The sequence below is a fragment of the Bubalus bubalis genome, chromosome X (genome assembly GCF_019923935.1).
Source record: "Bubalus bubalis isolate 160015118507 breed Murrah chromosome X, NDDB_SH_1, whole genome shotgun sequence".
In the NCBI taxonomy this organism is placed as follows: Eukaryota; Metazoa; Chordata; class Mammalia; order Artiodactyla; family Bovidae; genus Bubalus; species Bubalus bubalis.
The window spans coordinates 68,429,953-68,451,137 of record NC_059181.1 but is presented as its reverse complement, the minus strand read 5'-3'; the positions used below and the strand labels follow the sequence as shown (position 1 = coordinate 68,451,137).

At 39.7% G+C, this 21,185-nt stretch overlaps 1 pseudogene; it reads right to left on the bottom strand.

The window, feature by feature from the left end:
• Window positions 1-232: 232 nt before the first annotated feature.
• On the bottom strand, window positions 233-3,308 carry LOC102412124 (annotated as a pseudogene).
• Between the last annotated feature and the right edge of the window lie 17,877 nt (window positions 3,309-21,185).

The window sequence follows — 21,185 nt, the reverse complement described above, 5'->3', positions numbered from 1 at the left end:
AGTGCAGTACAATCTATCTTGACAGGAACTGATTTGGATAAACTAGCTGAACAATGTTCTCAAGCACATATGAGGGCCCTTCTGGTCCTCAGAAATCCTAGTGATTTGTCTCCCAAGTTTCCCCTTAATAAAACAAGAATACTTTCCAGATATCCAATACTCTAACACTGGGATTACTTCCTTTAACAACATTCCTGAAGCTTCCTCAAGCAGCTTCCTTCACTCTTCCAGTTGCCTGATGGACATTAGCCAAATAACGGTCATAAGCAGCCTTCTCCCTGCAGAGCAGTTATGTTCAGTCACACTCATAGCCTGTACACACCTTAGGCAACATTGGACTTGAAGTCACAAAGACTTCCCATCACTGGGCCACAATTAGCTGTGTGTTGTCTTTCTCCACAGATTTGTTGCCCAATGCATTTCTAATGTGAGCCCAGAAAAGTGGCCTCTCCTGTGCACTGTCTGGCCAGGTGATAAATATCTGCCTGTTCACAAGTTTCCTGATTTGGTGGTAGCTGGATAACTTATAGTTCAGGATCTCTTCCAGGAATATCAAGATGATGACATCTTCATGCTCATAGAACATCTTGATGCTGGTCAACTGTACTTCAAGCTGGCACCATTCACTGTGCAGGTAGTGGTTACTCACCACACACAAAGTTTTCCAGCTGGTGTCAATGGCATTCTGGATGTTCTCAAAGATATCTGTGCCTGGCTCAAAGTCTCCGTGGTGAAGGCAGAGCTTAAAGGCAGGCTGGCCACCTTCTTTTAGGGCTGGAACAAGCTCTTCATATACCCATTGCTCATCAGTGGCAGTGAAAGAAACAAAGGCATTATAGATGAACTCCTTTTCTGTCCTATGCCACTTGGCCAGGTACTAGGCTCAAAATATGTAGAGCCCATACCATAGAGATGGAACCATCTTGTCAATGAACCAAGAGAAGATCATGGTTGTTAGGACCAGACTGAAGGAGCAGAAGAAGCAAATTTTCCCAGATCAAAAGTACGCATGGAATCATCAAAATCTATCAAAAATTTTTGATATTTGGCTGTTGACAGGTGTAGCTCTGGAGGTAAGGGATATGGACATTTGCTGTGTTTATTGACCAATTCTTGAACCATGCATTGTCACAGATGCACTGAAGTTTATTCCCATAGATATCAAAGTACTTCAGAGATTTCAGATTCTCCAGATGACTTTGATTAATGACCCTTAGGTTGTTGAATCTTAAAGAGAAGATCTGAAGGCTTTCTAAGGCAGAGAATATGCCAGGAGTCAGTGACTCTAAGTTGTTGTTTTCCAGGCGCAGCATTTTTAGTCTTTTTAATTTTTGGAATAAAGAAACATTTAAACTGAGGCTTCAGTCTCCAGATTTTGTCCCTGATATATCCAACTTTGTGAGATTAATCAGGGAGTCAAATTGAAGGTGGTCTAGGAATACAATGGGATTTTCCCCTAGGAGTAGTTCCTGCAGGTCATTCAGCCCTTGGAAGAAGTTGGTTGGAACAACTTGAATCCTATGTATTTGTCCTTCTAGGTTGAGTTGTTTCAAAGACTTGAGGTTCATAAATGGAGGAAATGGCAAGGTCCTAGTGGTTTCATAAGTGATTTTATTAAAACTGAGATTCAAAACTTCTAGATTTTCCAGGCCCAAGAAAAGGCTAGCTTGAAAACTTGACAAGATATTGTATGCCAAGTCGAGTTTATAGAGGTGATTGAGGCCAGAAAACGCATACTTCTCTATGATGCTCAGGTGGTTCTGGGAGAGAATGAGAACTTGGAGCTTCTTCAGAAACTGAAAGGTTTTGCGTTTCAGGGTCTGAATATTGTTATATTCAAGATTTAAACTCTATAAATTTGGAAATTGAGCAAACCAGTATCCCAGCCAAATTGAGCTTCTTTAATGAATACAGCCCATAAAAGGCCATACTACTGAGTTCTGTGATGGGATTTCTAGAGAGAAAGAGAGATTGTAAGTACCTTAAGGGTGAAAATGCAAAAATATGGAAAGTTTTTAAACTTGTTGTGGCTCAGGTTTAGAGCTCTCAAGTTCTCGAGGGCATTCCAGGTCCTGTTGCTGACACTTGTTTAGATTCAGCCTTTGAAGGCTGGGTATAGCATCAAACTCACTGTCATTGAGGTGAACCAGATCATTGCTTTGGCTCAGGTCAAGGGATAAAAGCCTGGTACAGTTGGCAAGGTGCTTTATGCTCCCTGAATTAATGGCATTTTTCCTAAAAACCAAAGCGTTCAATATAGGCAACTTCTGGAGGAGGCAACACACTGTCCTGAGGTTTAAGTGACTACCTCTAAACTTCTGGTTACTAAGATCCATTTCACTTAGATTCTGTAGGTGTTTGGCTGGAAGCATCTCTAGTTTCACCAATGTTGCACTCAGATTCAAGCTCCTCAGTTGGGGCAGAGTTTCCAGATCCACATTCTGAATGACTCAATGGATCCAGAGTGGTCAGATTAGGCAGTGACAAGGCAGAGAAGTTTAATTCTGTTAGTTTGTTCCCCTGTATCCCCAGCTGGGTCAGGGAAACCAATGATCTGGGGCTGTGATCCAAGGACATTACGCTGTTGTTAGTAAGATCAAGGTATTCCAGGTGTGGCAGATGCTGGACTGCTTCAAGAATATTGGAAAAATCAGTAATAAAATTTTGAGATAAACTTAAATGTTTCAATTTGACAAGAGGGACAAAGGCATTTTTGTGAATATGAGTGATCTGATTGTGACTCAGGAGCAAAGTTTCCAAGTTGGACAGGCCCTCAAAGTAGTAGTTCACAGTTTGAATCTTATTTTCTACTAAACTCAAAAGGGTTAGACTTTCTAGTACCCAAAATGCCCTCTCATCAATCTTCCAAATGAAATTCCATTGCAATCGCAAGTCCACCAGAGCAGACAAATTAGTGAAGCAGTAGGGAGGAAGGACCTGAATTTGGTTCTGTGTAAAGTTGAGGTGAGTAGTGTATCCAGGGATGTCATGAATGGCATCTGTTAAGTTGGTGATCTTCTTCCAAATGAAGAACACATGGTGAATGTCCAATTAATACTGTGTGCATTTACTGAACCCATATGTCTCTGCCAAAGACAGCAGAGAAAACCCAATTAAAATGAGCCAGAATGGTTGAGGAGGCAGTAGGTTCTCTAAACCCATCTTGTCAGCCCCAGACCTCAGAGTTACTGTTAGGAAAAAATCCCTTCATATGTATAACACTCATTTTTGAAGAAATGGTCCTTCCATTTCAATTTGCTACAAAGAAAAATGGAAAGTTATTTAGTTTACATTTCTCTCTTCTAATAAATACTTCATAGCTGCTTCAGGAAAACTAAAAAAATTTGTCCCAAAGTTAAATTCTAAAACAAATCAAATTCCAAAGCAATCTCTGTACAGATCATCTGTACAGTGTTATTTCTCCTGTAATCAAAGTTGTTAGCACATGGAGGCAGAGAAGGCAGTTACACACTTGATTTAATTTAGAGAATTAAGATGCACTCCAGCCCTACTCTCACCCCTCCACAATAAATTACCCCCCTCTCCAGTTTGCACTGATACCTGAGATTCCACAACTGGAGATGCACTTTGGGGTCTATGGACTTCAGTCTAGGTAAAAGATAATCATCATGGTAGGGGGCGGGGTGGGAAACAAGTTTTACAGGTTACCTCTATCTTAATGTGAATGAATGCAGAGTCTGCTTTAAAGCCACTTATTTCACCACAATTTACATCTCTCAGGCAATCAAATTCATTATCAGGATATGGCATTTCTGGTAAGCAGGAAAAATAAAAGCACAATAAGCATAGATCTGTCAGTCTACTTTCTGATGTGTGCTGCCCAGGGTTTCCCTACTCTTGTCTCCCAGTTTCAACCTGTTTGTTCTCAGTCATTTGTGGTAATGTAGTGAAAAGAGGACCAGACCAGACCTGGACTGCAATCTGTGCCCTTTGATGAATTATTTAACCTCTCTGAACATGTTTCCTTATCCAAACAATGGGCTAATAGTACCTATTTCCTCATAATGATATATAGATTCAATGAGACAATTTCAAGTGCCCAGCTTGATACCTGGTACACTGTGGAGCTCAAAAAAGATCATTTCCTTCTTTTCACTTTAACTCTAGGCCAACATTAGTATACCATCTCTGTGTGAATTTTCTAGCTCTTGTCTCAAGAGCACTGGTAGCCACAAAGGAAGCAGGGAAACAGTATAGTTGAGTTGGGTATATACCTAATAAAATGGGAATTTTTTGGATTGGTATATTTATAATTATGATGGATTACAGTGAATAGAATCACAAAATATGACTTTGAAAAGCTTTTATAAGTAAAGTAAGCCACTTACTGAAGTCTGTAATATTAAGATTTTCAAGACTACTGCATAAGAGGGCCCCATCGGCTCACATCAGTAACACTTGGTATTATTTATTTCTATAATTTTTGCAATTCTGGTGGTATTAGTGATATAATTTTGTCTTTTACTAACATATTTCTGAATATTTGTGATTTTGAAAATCTTTCCATATATTTAGGGTTCCCTAAGTGGTTCGGTAGTAAAGAATCTGCCTTCAATGCAGGAAACGCAGGAGACACAGGAGATGCAGATTCAATTCCTGGGTCAGGAAGATCCCCTGGAGAATGAAATGGCCACTAACTCCAGGTTTCTTGCCTGGAGAGTCCATGGACAGAGGAGCCTGGTGGGCTATAGTCCATGGGATCGCAAAGAGTCAGACATGACTGAGCAACTAAATAACAACAACAAGATGCTAATTCCTTGTTGGCTGTAATAGTTTAGGTATCATCTACATGTCATTTATCACTTAATTAACATTGTCTGATATTCTTGAAGAAGGCAATGGCACCCCACTCCAGTACTCTTGCCTGGAAAATCCCATGGACAGAGGAGCCTGGTAGGCTGCAGTCCATTGGGTTGCTAGGAGTCGGACATGACTAATGATCAGAAAATTTTAATGATTATATGGCAAAAGCCATCAAAATTTTGCTTTGTGATTTTGCTTTTAAAAAAAAAAAAAAGAAAAAAAAAAGCTTTTGCCTCCTTAGATTACAATAGGAGCTGTATATTTAGCTTTACCTTTCCCATTTACATCTAATCCATCTAAATTGCAGTTTTGCGTGTTGTATAAAGGACTTCCCTGGTGGCTCAGATGGTAGAAGCGTCTGTCTACAATGTGGGAGACCCAGTTTCAATCCCTGGGTTGGGAAGATCCCCTGGAGAGGGAAAGGGCAATCCTCTCCAGTACTATTGCCTGGAAAATCCCATGGACAGAGGAGCCTGGTAGGCTACAGTCCATGGGGTCGAAAAGAGTCGGACACGGCTGAGCGACTTCACTTAAGGTACAGGGATAGAACCTAGGTCTCCTGCATTGTAGGCAGATTATTTACCATCTGAGCCACCAGGGAAGCCCCCGAATTAACAAAGTAGCTCACAAAAACTGAAAAAAAAAAAAAAAACCCAGTTGTGTTTCTAATGTTTTTAGGGGTATCTTTATCTTATTTCAAATTACCCTACATGCTGCTGCTGCTAAGTCGCTACAGTCGTGTCTGACTGTGCGACCCCATAGACGGCAGTCCACCAGGCTCCCCCATCCTTGGGATTCTTCAGGCAAGAACACTGGAGTGGGTTGCCATTTCCTTCTCCAATGCATGAAAGTGAGAAGTGAAAGTGAAGTCGCTCAGTCGTGTCCCACTCTGAGCGACCCCATGGACTGCAGCCTACCAGGCTCCTCTGTCCATGGGATTTTCCAGGCAAGAGTACTGGAGTGGGGTGCCATTGCCTTCTCCATTATCCTACATAGGTGAATGTATTTCTGAGCTCACTTTTCTGTTCCTTTGTTTACTTATGAGTTCCTATAAGAAAGGTACCATGCTATTTTATTACTATGGCCTTAAGGTGTATCTTAATATCTATTAGAGTGAATCCTTTCTTACTGCTTTTTTTTGTCAAGTTGATTTTTAAAGTGATTATTCATGAAATTTTTTCACTATAAATGTAATAAAGTTTCCCAAAGTTCTGCTGGCATTCGATTTGAGACTGCACTGAATTTGCAAGTTAATGTGAGACGAATTGGTGCAATTGCTATGTTGCTGCTACTGCTGCTAAGTCACTTCAGTCGTGTCCAACTCTGTGCGACCCCATAGACGGCAGCTCACCAGGCTCCCCCATCCCTGGGATTCTCCAGGCAAGAACACTGGAGTGGGTTGCCATTTCCTTCTCCAATGCATGAAAGTGAAAAGTGAAAGTGAAGTCACTCTGTTGTGTCCGACTCTTCGCGACCCCATGGACTGCAGCCCACCAGGCCCTTCTGTCCATGGGATTTTCCAGGCAAGAGTACTGGAGTGGGTTGCCATTGTCTTCTCCTTTGCTATGTTAAATCATCCCAAATATAGACATGGAATATTTTCATTTAGTCAAAACTTCCTTTATATTTTTAAAAAGTTTTAAAATATTGTCTGTAAAATTTTGTGTCTCTTTGTTAGGGTATTTCCTAGACACTTTTAGATTTTATTATTTTGGGAAATATCTTATTTTTTCTTATTTAATTTTCTAGTTAGGAACAGAAAGAGTGCCATAAGTTTTTTTAATATAAATTTATTTATTTTAATTGGAGGCTAATTACTTTACAATTTTTTTTTTTAATTGTTGATCATAAGCATAGATGGCTTCCCTGGTGGCTCAGATGGTAAAGAATCTGCCTGCAATGTGGAAGACGTGGGCTTGATCCCTGGGTTGGGAAGATTCCCTGGAGGAGGGCATAGCAACCCACTCCAGTATTCTTGCCTGGAGAATCCCCAGGGACAGAGGAGCCTGGCGGGCTACAGTCCATGGGTTGCAAAGAGTAGGACACGACTGAGCGACTAAGCACAGCACAGCATAAGCATAGAAAGCTTTCTGAACTTTTATTAGTTTTAAAAATGTGACCATTGGGCTTTACTGATGGCTCAGTGGTAAAAAATTTGCCTGCCAATGCAGGGAACTCAGGTTCGATCCCAGATCTGGGATGATCCCACATGCTGTGGAAAAACTAAGTCTGTGCACCACAACTATTGAGCAGTGTTCTAGAGCCCGGGAGCCACAACTACTGAGTCCGTGTGCTGCAAATACTGAAGCCCACATGCCCTAGAATCAGTGCCCTGCAACAAGAGAAGCCAACACAATGAAAGCCTACATATCACTACTAGAGAGTAGCCCCTGCTCTCCACAACTAGAGAAAGCCAGCTCAGCAATGAAGATCTAGCATACCCAAAAATAAAAATACATAAACAATGTGTTTATTCTATTAATCTGTTAATGATTATATTCTCTGTAGGTAATGGAAGCTATATATCTTTTTCAAATTCATAATTCCCTATGCCTTTTTTTATGCTGGTCTCATAATATTGGTCACAATCTCCCTATGTTAAGTCATAGTGATGATAGATTTTTTTTGTTACTAGGATAACATCTATAGATTTTTCCATTATTTTATTTGCTGTAAGTTTTGATATATATCAAGTCAGAAAATTGCGCTTATAGTCCTAATGTTTTAAGGAAGATTATAGTTGAGTTTGGGCTTCCCAGGTGGCAGTAGTGGTAAAGAACCCGTCTGCCAATGCAGGAAACTTATTAAGAGACTCGGGTTCAATCCCTGAGTCAGGAAGATGGCCTGGAGGAGGGCATGGCAACCCAGTCCAGTATTCTCGCCTGGAGAATCCCCATGGACAGAGGAGCCTGGCGGGCTACAGTCCTTAGGATCACAAAGAGTCAGACATGACTGAAGTGACTTAGCACACATGCATGCACGCATAGTTGAGTTTGACCAGAGCACAAAAGAGTGAGGAGGGAATAAAGCCATCAACTAAGGGAGGGTGTACAGGGACAAGTTTCTTGTATAATAAACTGGCAGTAAGTACAGAAGTATGAAAATATCAAGCACTTACTGTGTGTTCAGCATTTTGACAGGAATAAACCACACTAAAATTCAGCAAGATAAACAGTCTTAACTGCATTTTATGCATGAGGAACTGGAAGCTCAGCGAGTGGTCTTGCACAAATATTGTACAGCTAATGTATGGCAGATTAGCAATTCAAAGCAAAGCTTGTATCATCTCCAAACTTCATGCTCTTTCCACTATACCCTGTCACCCCTTAATTCCAAAAAAGCAGTCCCCAAACATTTGTAACAAGGATTACATCACAAGGATACTCGTAACAACTCTGATTGCTTTGATAAATGCTAATTTGGTATATAAATTCTAGAATATTCCAGAAAAGGTGGTGTCCTAAGTTTACACTTACAATTTATATTTATGTCAATGACTGAGAAAAATGAAAAAAAACAACAACAATGATCTAATGATAGTTTCAATTTCAATTTTAAGTCAGCCCCCTGGTATTGGGGGATTGGTGAGGATTGGTTCAGTGCTGGAGGCCAGTGCTTTAAAGTATGTTAACTTTGTTAGGCAACAAGAAGGAAATGGTTGAAAGGATGAGAGATTTCTTTGTAAAAGTAAATATAAGAAAAAGGGAAAAGAGGAGAAGGAGCAGAAGAGGAAGAAAAGGTAGTAGTATAAGTAAATATGTCTTGCATAAGTGTGAGGTGGGGCTCAAGGAAACTGGGTGCAACAAGATGACATTACTGGATTAATGTGTTCTCTGCTCTCATAGATGACAAGGGTTACCAATATGATCCCCAATATCTATCTCTGTTTGTCACAGGAAATTTTAAATAAAGGGAAAAGGTAAAGATCCAAACATCCAAATAGCCTGCCCTGACAAAGTACAGAAAGGGACAAGCTTTGTTGGCAAATGTTTCATGGGGACAGGGCTAGTGGAAGAGGTTTCTTTTACCTGAAACTGCTGCTGTTACTGCAATCAAAGGAGCAAAGTCAGCGTCAGAGCAGGGAGCTGAGGCCTGAAAAACCATAGAAGAGAAGTACTTAAAGGTAAGCAAAATGAAGGGCTTCTAGAAGCAGTTGTGGAATTAGATTCAGCATGCCAGGGAGATGTATAATATCATATATGAAACAAGTCGCAAGTCCAGGTTCGATGCACGATACTGGGTCCTTGGTGCACTGGGACGACCCAGAGGGATGGTACAGGGAGGAAGGAGGGAAGAGGGTTCAGGACAGGTAACACGTGTATACCTGTGGCGGATTCATGTTGATATATGGCAAAACCAATACAATATTGTAAAGTTAAAAAAAAAGAACAAAATAAATAAATAATAATAATAATTTAAAAATATAAAATAAAAAATTTTTTTAAAATAAAGAGAATAGGAAAGAATCTGTGCAGCAAAGACCCAAACTGTGCTGTTTTTTTGCAGCTTCAGTTTAGGCCTGTCACACAGAATTTTTTCTTTTCTGATTGCCGTGGCTAGGACTTCCAAAACTATGTTGAATAATGGTGGTTAGAGTGGACATCCTTGTCTTGTTCCCTATCCTAGAGGAAATGCTTTCAGTTTTTTATTGAGTATGATGTTGACTGTAGGTTTGATGTTAACTGTAGGTTTGTCATCAGATCAGATCAGATCAGTCGCTCAGTCATGTCCGACTCTTTGTGACCCCATGAATCGCAGCACGCCAGGCCTCCCTGTCCATCACCAACTCTTGGAGTTCACGCAGACTCATGTCCATCGAGTCAGTGATGCCATCCAGCCATCTCATCCTCTGTCTTCCTCTTCTCCTCTTGCCCCCAATCCCTCCCAGCATCAGAGTCTTTTCCAATGAGTCAATTCTTCACATGAGGTGGCCAAAGTACTGGAGTTTCAGCTTTAGCATCATTCCTTCCAAATAAATCCCAGGGCTGATCTCCTTTAGAATGGACTGGTTGGATCTCCTTGCAGTCCAAGAGACTCGCAAGAGTCTTCTCCAACACCACAGTTCAAAAGCATCAATTCTTCCGCGCTCAGCCTTCTTCACAGTCCAACTCTCACATCCATACATGACCACAGGAAAAACCATAGCCTTGACTAGACGGATCTTTGTTGGAAAGTAATGTCTCTGCTTTTGAATATGCTATCTAGGTTGGTCATAACTTTCCTTCCAAGGAGTAAGTGTCTTTTAATTTCATGGCTGCAGTCACCATCTGCAGTGATTTTGGAGCCCAGAAAAATAAAGTCTGACACTGTTTCCACTGTTTCCCCATCTATTTCCCATGAAGTGATGGGACTGGATGCCATGATCTTCATTTTCTGAATGTTGAGCTTTAAGCCAACTTTTTCACTCTCCTCTTTCACTTTCATCAAGAGGCTTTTTAGTTCCTCTTTACTTTCTGCCATAAGGGTGGTGTCATCTGCATATCTGAGGTTATTGATATTTCTCCCAGCAATCTTGATTCCAGCTTGTGTTTCTTCCAGTCCAGCGTTTCTCATGATGTACTCTGCATATAAGTTAAATAAACAGGGTGACAATATACAGCCTTGACGTACTCCTTTTCCTATTTGGAACCAGTCTGTTGTTCCATGTCCAGTTCTAACTGTTGCTTCCTGACCTACATATAGGTTTCTCAAGAGGCAGATCAGGTGGTCTGGTATTTCCATCTCTTTCAGAATTTCCCACAGTTTATTGTGATCCACACAGTCAAAGGCTTTGGCATAGTCAATAAAGCAGAAATAGTTGTTTGTCATATATGGCCTTTATTATGTTGAGGTAGTTCTTTCTATGCCCGTTTTCTGGAGAGTCTTTTTTAAAATCATAAATGGGTGTTGAATTTTGTCAAAAGCTTTTTCTACATCTATTGAAATGATCATATGGTTTATCTTTCAATTATTTGTACGGTGTATCACATTTGTTAATATTTGCATTATGCTGAAGAATCTTTGCATTCCTGGGATAAATCCCCCTTTATCATGGTGCATGATCCTTTTAAGGAGTTGTTGGATTCTGTTTGCTAGTATTCTGCTGAAAATTTTTGCATTTATGTTTATCAGTGATATTGGTCTGTAATTTTCTTTCTTTGTGATATCTTTGTCTGGTCTTGGTATCAGGGTGAGGAGGATCTCACAGAATGAGTTAAGGAGTGTTCCTCCCTCTGCAATATTTTGGAAGATTTCGAGAAGGATAGGTGTTAACTTTTCTTTAAATGTCTGATAGATTTCATCAGGTCCTGGACTTCTGTTTGTTGAAAGATTTCTGATTACAGCTTCAATTCCATTACTTGTGATTTGTTGATTAATATTTTCTAATTCTTCCTGGTTCAGTCTTGGAAAGTTGTATCTTTCTAAGAATTTGTCCATTTCTTCCAGTTGTCCATTTTACTGGCATACAGTTACTCATAGTAGTCTCTTATTTCTGTGAAGTCAGTTGTAACATCTCCTTTTTCATTTCTACTTTTATTGACTTTTTTCTTGAGGAGTCTGGCTAAAGATTTATCAGTTTTGTTTATCCTCTCAAAGAACAAACTTCTACTTTTATTGATCTTTGCTATCATTTTCCTCATTTCTACTTCATTTATGTCTGCTCTAATCTTTATTATTTCTTTCCTTCTACTGACTTTGGATTTTCTTTGTTCTTCTTTCTCTAGTTGCTTTAGGTATAAGGTTAGGTTGTTTATTTGAGATTTTTCTTGGTTGTTGAGGTGAGATTGAATTGCTATAAACTTCCCTCTTAGAACTGCTTTTACTGCATCTCATAGGTTTTGGGTCATCATGTTTTCATTGTCATTTGTTTCTATGTATTTTTTATTTCCTATTTTATTTATTAAGTGATATGTTGGTTATTTCACATCACACTGTTTAGCCTCCATGTGTTTGTGTTTTTTACAGTATTTTTCCTCTAATTGATTTCTAATCTCATACTGTTGTAGTCAGAAAAGATGCTTGATATGATTTCAATTTTCTTAAATTTTCCAACGCTTGATTTGTGACCCAAGATGTGATCTGTCCTGGAGAATATTCTATGTGTGCTTGAACAGAAAGTGTATTCTGCCACTTTTGGATGGAATGCCTTATAAATATCAATTAAATCTATCTGGTCTATTGTCTCATTTAAAGCTTGAGTTACCTTATTTATTTTCTGTCTAGACAGTCTGTCCATTGATGTAAGTGGGCTGTTAAAGACCCCCACTATTATTGTGTTACTGTCAATCTCCCCTGTTATGGCTGTTAGCATTTGCCTTGTGTATTGAGGTGCTCCTATGTTGAGTGCATAAATATTTATAATCTGTATCTTCTTGGATTTGTCACTTGATCATTATGTAGTGTCCTTCCTTATCCCTTATAGCAGTCTTTATTTTAAGGTCAATTTTATCTGATATGTATTGCTATTCCAACTTTTTAATGGTTTACATTTGCATGGAGTAACTTTCTCCATCCCCTCACTTTCTGTCGGTATATGTCCCTAGGTCTGAAGTGGATCTCTTGTAGACAGCACATATGTGGGTCTTGTTTTTGTATTCATTCAGCCAGTCTGTGTCTTTTGGTTGGAGCATTTTATCCATTTATAATTAAGGTAGTTATCAATACGTATGTTTCTATTACCATTTTCTTAATTGTTTTGGGTTTGTTTTTGTGGGCCTTTTTCTTCTATTGTGTTTCCTGCCTAAAGAAGTTCCTTTAGCATTTGTTATAAAGCTGGTTTGGTGGTGCTGAATTCTCTTAGCTTTTGCTTTTCTGTCTGCTTTTGATTTCTGTGTCAAATATGAGTGAGATCCTTACTAGGTAATCTTGGTTGTAGGTTTTTGCTTTTAATCATTTTAAATATATCCTGCCACTCCCTTCTGGCCTGCAGAGTTTCTGCCAAAAGTCAGCAGATAACCGTATGGGGATTCCCTTGTATGTTATTTGTTCCTTTTTTCTTGATCCTTTTAATATTTTTTCTTTGAATTAAATTTTTCTTAGTTTGAGTAATATGTGTCTTGATTTGTTTCTCCTAGAGTTTATCTTGTATGGGACTCTCTGCACTTCCTGCACTTGAGTGACTATTTCCCTTCGCATGTTAGGGAAGTTTTTGACTATAATCTTTTCAAATATTTTCTCAGGCCCTTTCTTTTTCTCTTCTTCATATGAGAACTCTATAAATTCAAATGTTGGTGCATTTAATGTTGTCCCAGAGGTCTATGAGACTGTTCTCAATTCTTTCTTCTTTATTTTGCTTCTCAGCAATTATTTCCACCATTCTATCTTCCAGTTCACTTATTTGTTCTTCTGCCTCAGTTATTCTGCTATTGATTCCTTCTAGTGTATTTTTCATTTCAGTTATTGTGTTCTTCACCTCTGTTTGTTCTTTAGTTCTTCCAGGTCTTTGTTAAACATTTCTTGTATTTTCTCAATCTGTGCCTCCATTCAATTTCCAAGATTTTGGATCATTTTTACTGTCATTATTTTGAATTCTTTTTCAGGTAGGTTACCTACTTACTCTTCATTTATTTTGTCTGGTGGGTTTTTAAGTTGTTCCTTCATCTATATTTTTTTTGTCATCTCATTTTTTTTTTTGATGGGTGAGACTGTGTTCCTGTCTTACTGGTTGTTTGGCCTGAAGCTTCCAGCAACAGAGTTTGCAGGCAGTTGAGTAGAGTTGGGTCTTGGTGCCAAGATGAGGAACTACAGGAGATCTTACTCTGATTGATATTCTCTGGGGTCTGAGGTTCTGTTAGTCCAGTGGTTTGGACTTGGTGCTCTCACCACAGGAGCTTGGGCCCAACCCCTGGTGCATGAAGGAAGATCCTGCAAGTGCTATGGTGAGGCAAAAAAAAAAAAAAAAAAACCAGAGCTGAACAATAACAAAAAATAAAAAATAAAATAAAATTAGAAAAATAACAGATATGTTAGAAAAATTAAAGTATAAATGAAGCAACAAGGTAAAACAAAAGCATAATAGCAAAAGAACAAAAAATTCCAGAAAAGGCCTTAGCTGTAGGGGACAGACCTTAGATGAAGTGGGATTTAGGCAGGGGTGGGGTCTATGCTCAGGATCTAGGAGGCTGGACAAGGCCTTGAGGGGTGGAGGCTGGGGCAGAGCTTAGGATCAGCACTGCCAGAGGGGGCCCCAGATTGCCTCTGGCCTTGGAGGGTGGAGGATCAGGCCCAGAATTTCAGTAAGCTCACAGGGGCCCAAGAGTGTGAGGGGAAATGCTAGCAGAGTTCCCCCCTTATCTTCCAAGGGTCTTCTCCCCTTCCCCATTGATCCTTTCACAGTGAGTGGGCCCCTCCAGAGGTAGGAACCCCTCCCATTTCCCAACTGCCCTTCAAGGGAACTAGTCCCATCCTGCTTCCATTTCTTCTCCCTCCTTGCTCCCCCCATATCCTACCCAGTCACTTGAGGGCTCCTCCTGTCCCCTTAGGTGTGGAAGTCCCCCACAAGCATCCAGTAGATGCCCTACTTGTGAGAAGATGCAAATTTTGCGACCTCCTACTTCACCATCTTGACTCCATCCCCTCTGTCACTATACACTCAGGTATAAATACTAATTCACTTTTAAACTCAGCTTTTTTGATTAACAAAGACAAATGATGTGAAAGAATTTCACATATACTGAATTAACTTGCCAAACCATTTGTGTGGAAGACTAGCCCATCTTTATCATGACTCAGCATAAATCCTTAAAAAATAATACATTTGGAGAGATGAAGTGACTTGTCAAAAGAAAAGCCATGAGAAGAACCCAAGTTTCCCAATTTTAAGATGGTTTTATCTTCCATCAGGTTGCCCATGTAAGTTCCAGTCCCACAGATGGCAGAATGGGCTATGAAAGTCCTACTAGAAATGATGTTATTTTGCGAGATGGATGGCTAGCTCACAAACAGGAATACAATGTTTCCTTTAAAATAAGAACAGTAAAATAAAACAAAGGGATAATTCTATCCTAACAATATCATTGCCACATGACATATATTTAATGCTGATCCAATCATATTCTCAGCAACATCTCCATTGACCAAAAAGTTTAGAAAACTTTTTCCAAAAGGGAAAACTTAAGAATCTTTTTTTTATTAAAAAGATAGCATATCTGTAGATTAGTCAAGTATTTATAATAAAAAAATGTACTAGCTTTGTACTTTATGATTTATGGTGTAGAGAACACCAAATTTGTCTATGATTAAATTGTCTTTATTCAGTGGCAAAAATATGTTTAATAATTACAGAGTGGAATTAGGAAACATTCTGAAATATTTTTAGGCATCAAGTAACTTATTATATTGTTTCATCTCACTTCTCCTATAAGAGGTAATTTGATGCAGTGGAAAGGATATGGGTTTCAGAATCAGATTTCAACCTTTGATCTGTGTAACACTGGACTTAATCCTTGAGAACCTTAATTCTGGAACATTTATAAAATGAGTTAAAAATCCACACCACACATAGCAAAGTTTATATATGATAACATGGATGAAATTGGCTAGCACAGGGCCTGGAAGATCATATGTGCTTAATAAATGTCAATTATTGATAAGCAGGAACTTAGGCTTTGCCAACTGTTGCACCTTAGAAAAAGCAAGAGAATTCCTGAAAAACATATACTTCTGCTTCATTGACTACTGTAAAGCCTTTGACTGTGTGGATGACAACAAACTGTGGAAAATTCTTAAAGAGATGGGAATACCAGATCACCTTACTTGCCTCCTGCAAAACCTGTATGTAGGTCAAGAAGCAACAGTTAGAACAGTGAGGAAAGGTTTTCTTTCCTTTGTGCCTTTTAAGCACCGACAGAACTTTCTGGAAGCTTTGTTGGGCACAGGTGCAGGCTGCAGATCTGGTATAGCCATGGCTCAGTAGGAGGCTTCCTCGACTGGAGCGCCTTTGTCATTCTGCACACTTATTCTAATGTCCACAATGTATGAGTTGTACAGAGTAGATGAGACCATAATAGCTCTGCCTCTATATTTATGAATGAAAGGAATAAGTATATGTCATTAGTCATCATATAAACACAGTTTACAGACAAAAATTTCTTGGTCTTGCCAAGTGTACATGAGCTCCTCTCTCTTAATCAGTAATGCATCTCTCTTGATGAACTAGGCTCCTCTTTGTATCTCCCTGTACTCTTAAATAGTACAACCATCAGCTTATAACAAAAAGTCTTTATACCGAATAGTCTTTTAAGTCCAAGGACACAACTAACAAAAGAGGAATATTTTATTCCTTTTCCAAGCTTTTTAAATTTCTAAGCCTAGATTGTTGCCAAATTATGTCATGGTTATGTGTTACCTTTGTTTGGGGCTGGTTTTGCTTTCTGATTTTCTTTTTTTTTTTCCCCTAAGACTTGATGTTACAGTAAGCTATGTTCTGTATCAATGAGGAAAAAATAAAGCTGATATTTAAAAATGTAAAAAAAAAAAAAGAACCAGACATGGAACAACAGACAGGCTCAAAATTAGGAAAGAAATATGGCAAGGCTGTATGTTGTCACCCTACTTATTTAACTCATGCAGAGTACATCATACAAAATGCTGGGCTGGATGAAGCCCAAGCTGGAATCAAGATTGGGAGGAGAAATATCAATAACTTCAGATATGCAGATGATACAACCATTTTGGCAGAAAATGAAGAGGAACTAAAGAGCCTCTTGATGGAGGTGAAAGAGTAGAGTGAAAACACTGGCTTAAAACTCAACATTCAAAAAACGAAGATCATGGCATCTGGTCTCATCATTTCATGGCAGATAGATGGGAATAAATGAAAACACTAACAGACTTTATTTTCTTGGGCTCCAAAATCACTGCAGATGATGACTACAGCCATGAAATTAAAAGATGCATGCACCTTGGAAGAAAAGCTATGACAAACCTAGACAGCGTATTAAAAAGCAGAGACATCACTTTGCCGACAAAGGTCTGTATAGTCAAAGCTATGGTTTTTCCAGTAGTTTTGTACAGATGTGAGAATTGGACCATAAAGAAGGCTGAACGTCAAAGAATTGATGCTTTTGAATCGTGATGTTGGAGAAGACTATTGAGAGTCCCTTGGACTGCAGGGAGATCAAACCAGTCAATCCTAAAGGAAATCAACTCTGCATATTCCTTGAAAGGACTGATTTTGAAACTGAAGCTCCAATACTTTTGCTACCTGAAACGAAGAGCCAGTTCACTAGAGAAGACCCTAATGCTGGGAAAGATTGAAGACAGGAAGAGAAGGGGACAGCGGAGGACAAGATAGTTGGATGGCATCACTGACTCAATGGACAGGAGTTTTAGCAAACTCCAGGAGATGGTGAAGGATAGGGAAGCCTGATGTGCTGCAGTCCATGGGATCACAAAGAGTCAAACATGACTGAGCAACTGAACAATGAGGCCTTTTTGATATCTCAGATACAAGAAGACTGTAAAAGACAAGTCTAAGTGTTTTTAGGTCCGAAATAGTAAGAATATTATGTTTATTGATAATATCATCAGTTTTTCAGGATTTGTATAACATAATGATCATTTCTACATCACACAGGTTTAACAAGAAGGAAACCAGAATTCAGTATTCACCAGAATTAAGAGTGGGGCTGCTCCCTGCAGCAGAACAACATCCAGAGCAAGAGACAGATTAGATGTCCCAGGACATTACCTGTGTCCTAGAAGCCTGAAGGCAAAGATAACAAGTTTTTACTTGTGTTGAAAAGGAAGAAGTAGAGAGAGCAACATGGAGTGGGAAAGAAAGAGTGAAGAGGAAGGGGCAGAAAGAGATTTGAACTGTGGCTGTGGAGATGGACAAGAGAAGGGGAATTTTATCAAGCCTTACTGTTTGACATGCTATGTAAACCCATGTATCTTTAAGAAAATCTACAGAAAAGATTTTAAGAAAAAGTTATTGAAGTTGGATTTGTGCTTTGACTCTGTACCAAGACTATACCATAAGAGGACCTAATTTTAACAGTTTATACAAGCCTAATACAAATTGATTTCCAGTGCGTCTCTCAGCAAGACAGATTGTTAACTGATTGCACATTGCCTGGACCATGAGAAGCCTGAAGCCTTTGCATTCTCTAAAACCCATTTAAAAATCTTACAGGGAGCACCTTATCATCTCAACCCATCTCATTCCTGGGAAGTAAGAAAAAGAGGTGGGAAGTTCTTGGGCTGACCTGACTAGAAGTAGACTCAGCTTTGAAATCTGGAAAATCTGGCTTCAAGTTCCAGCTCTGTCACTTACCAACTATGCTCAAATTATATACTTGCTTCAGTCTTGGTTTCCTCATCTATAATCTAGAAGTCAATCAGTGGCCTAATATCCATTGTAACTCAGGCCAAAAGCTTGTTGTGGAGCACTGAGCAACCAGGCTTCTGGTCAGCCCCTGGTCTCTTTGTATGTTACCCATCAACTGGAGTTCCTCCTGGAGAAAAGCAGAACTGAACAGAGGGGCCAAGGAGCCCAATGGAGAGGGGCATAGGAAGAAATATTCTGTGTTGCTAAAGGGGCTGCAAATATCCTCTTGACCATGCTGGGGGGGTGGGGTGGGTCTAGAACCATGTCTGAATTCCTGGGCCATTTCAGCAAAACCCAAGAAGGGGCTGAAGTCTACTGTGTACTCCACAGAAGCATTATTTTGTTTGGGCAACAGGAACCAGCACTGGGTGGAGTTGGAAATGAAAGTAGAGGTAGCATGGGGTTTGGGAGGGAAGTTGTAACTCACTAACACTGGTAAAGTTTGACCTTAAATAACAAAGTTATGCAAGAGGCTGATTCAGAAAACTGTGGTTTACTTAGTCTCCAGTCACTAGGGAGCTTTCAGAGCAGATGGGGCTTTGGGCACTCTGGCCTCTCCCATGTGAGAAGCTAAGCTGGCTGCTCTTTTTTTTTTTTTTGTACTTTAAAAAAAAATTTTATTTTGTATTGCGGTATAGCCGATTAACAAATGTGTTGTGATAGTTTCAAGTTGTGAAGGGATTCAGCCGTACATATACATGTATCCATTCTCCCTCAAACGCCCCTCCCATCCAGACTGCCACATAACATCGAGCAGAGTTCCCATTGCTATACAACAGGTCTTTGTTGGTTATATTTTAAATATAGCAGTGTGTACATGTCCATTTCAAACTCCCTAACTATCCCTTCCCCCCATTCTTCCCCCCATAAGCCAGGTGCTGTTAAATGGAAAAATGAGGAGTAGAAGTATGACTTAGGCAGAATAGGGTACAGGCTACACTGCCCTTGACTTCTGTGGATGAGGTTAGGAACCAGCTTTAGATAGATGGACCCAGAAATTTCACTAAGAGGTGTCTAGACTGCCACCAATCTGCTCCTTTCCCAACAGAGATTTTCTTGCCCTATGGCTTAATCCATCCTGGAATCATCTGCAGATCCTAGCTCCAGATATAGCTAACTGACCTTTATTGCTAATCTAGCTTTAAAAAGTAGTTAGAGGGACTTCCCTGGTGGCCCAGTAGTTAAGGATCTGCCTTGCAGTTCAAGGGATGTGGGTTTGATCCCTGGTAAGGGAACTAAGATCCCATGTGCTGTGGGGAACCAAGCCTGCATGCTACCTCCAGAGAGAAGCAACTAAGGCTAGATGCACTCAAATAAATAAATATTTTTTTTTTAAAGTAGAGAATTTCAGGGCTGGGAGGGACTTCCAAAGACCATCAAACAGGCCTCTGCATACATAATACACAACAGATGAATTCTGAGCCAATTTGTCAAAGTCCAGGGAAGGAGAGTCCGCAAACTTCTCAGTTTACATATACAAGTATTTGTTTAGTGGTTCCTTATAGTCCTGATCTTCCAGCCTTATTCTCTGCAGTTTAAATTTATTCCTTTTTATTGGGCTTTCTGGAAGTGAAGAGAAGCTACAGCACACAGTACCTAGCTAGGATAAATGTAAAAAAGAAACATGCCTATAAAATAAGATATACCGGGGACAACAGGACAACCTAAGGAATTCTTCAGTTATGTTCTGAACAGAAAGAAAAAAGGAACATGACATAAAAAAGATGACTACATATAATTTATCAACCAAATTAGGACACTTTTGAAAGTGAAAGTGGCATTAAACACAATAGGCACTAATTGAGCTGTAGCAGAGTGCAACATCTGGTCCCCTTGAATATAAGATAACACACCTGGACTTCCCTGGTAGTCTAGTGGTGAGAATCTACCTGCCAATGCAGGGGTCACTGGTTCGACCCCTGGTCCAGGAAGATTCCATGTGGTGCCGGGCAACGAAGTCCATGCGCCACAACTACTGAGCCCTCACTAACTGCTAAGTCCACGAGTTGCAACTACTGAAGCCTGCACACCCTAGCGCCCATGCCCCATAACAAGAGAAGCCACCACAATAAGCCAGCACACTGCAACTAGAGAGTAGCTCCCACTAACCACAACTAGAGAAAGCCCGTGCACAGCAATGAAGATCCAGCCCAGTCAAAAAATAAAAATAAAATTTAAAAATAATAAAATAAAATAACATATCTAAGATAACAAAAAGAAACCCAGATTACTCAATTATATTTTATTTATAGCTTCCAAGTCAAAACAACAGCAATCAACATTTTCAAGTTGGAAAGGATAGAATAAATATGACTAAGAGGGAGCTGAATGCCAAGATAGTTAAGGTATCAGTAAAAGAAATGTATGTGTGTGTGCTAAGTCACTTCAGTCGTGTCTGACTCTTTGTGACCGCATGGACTGTAGCCCGCCAGGCTTCTCAGTCTGTGGGCTTGTCCTGGCAAGAATACTGGAGTGGGTTGCCATTTCCTTCTCCAGGGGATCTTCCCAACCCAGGGACTAAACCAAAGTCTCTTGTGTCTCCCGCATTGGTAGGCAGATTCTTTACCACTGAGCCACCTGGGAATCTTAGAGAAAGAGAGAGAGAGAGTCACTATACATATAGTGACCATTATGTCTCGGTTTATGCCTATTGCTGTCATTACATTCAGTTATTATCCCCTCCCACTCTCCAAAGTATTCAGGTTGAATGATAAATTTTATGGTTACCCTACATATGTATAGCTAATATTTATTAGTGCCATTTATTGTGTCCTAATATTTGTCACTGCAGATGGTGATTGCAGCCATGAAATTAAGACGCTTACTCATTGGAAGGAAATTTATGACCAACCTAGATAGCATATTCAAAAGCAGAGACATTACTTGGCCAACAGAGGTCCGTCTAGTCAAGGCTATGGTTTTTCCAGTAGTCATGTATGGATGTGAGAGTCGGACTGTGAAGAAAGCTGAGTGCCGAAGAATTGATGCTTTTGAACTGTGATGTGTGAGAAGACTCCTGAGAGTCCCTTGGACTGCAAGGAGATCCAACCAG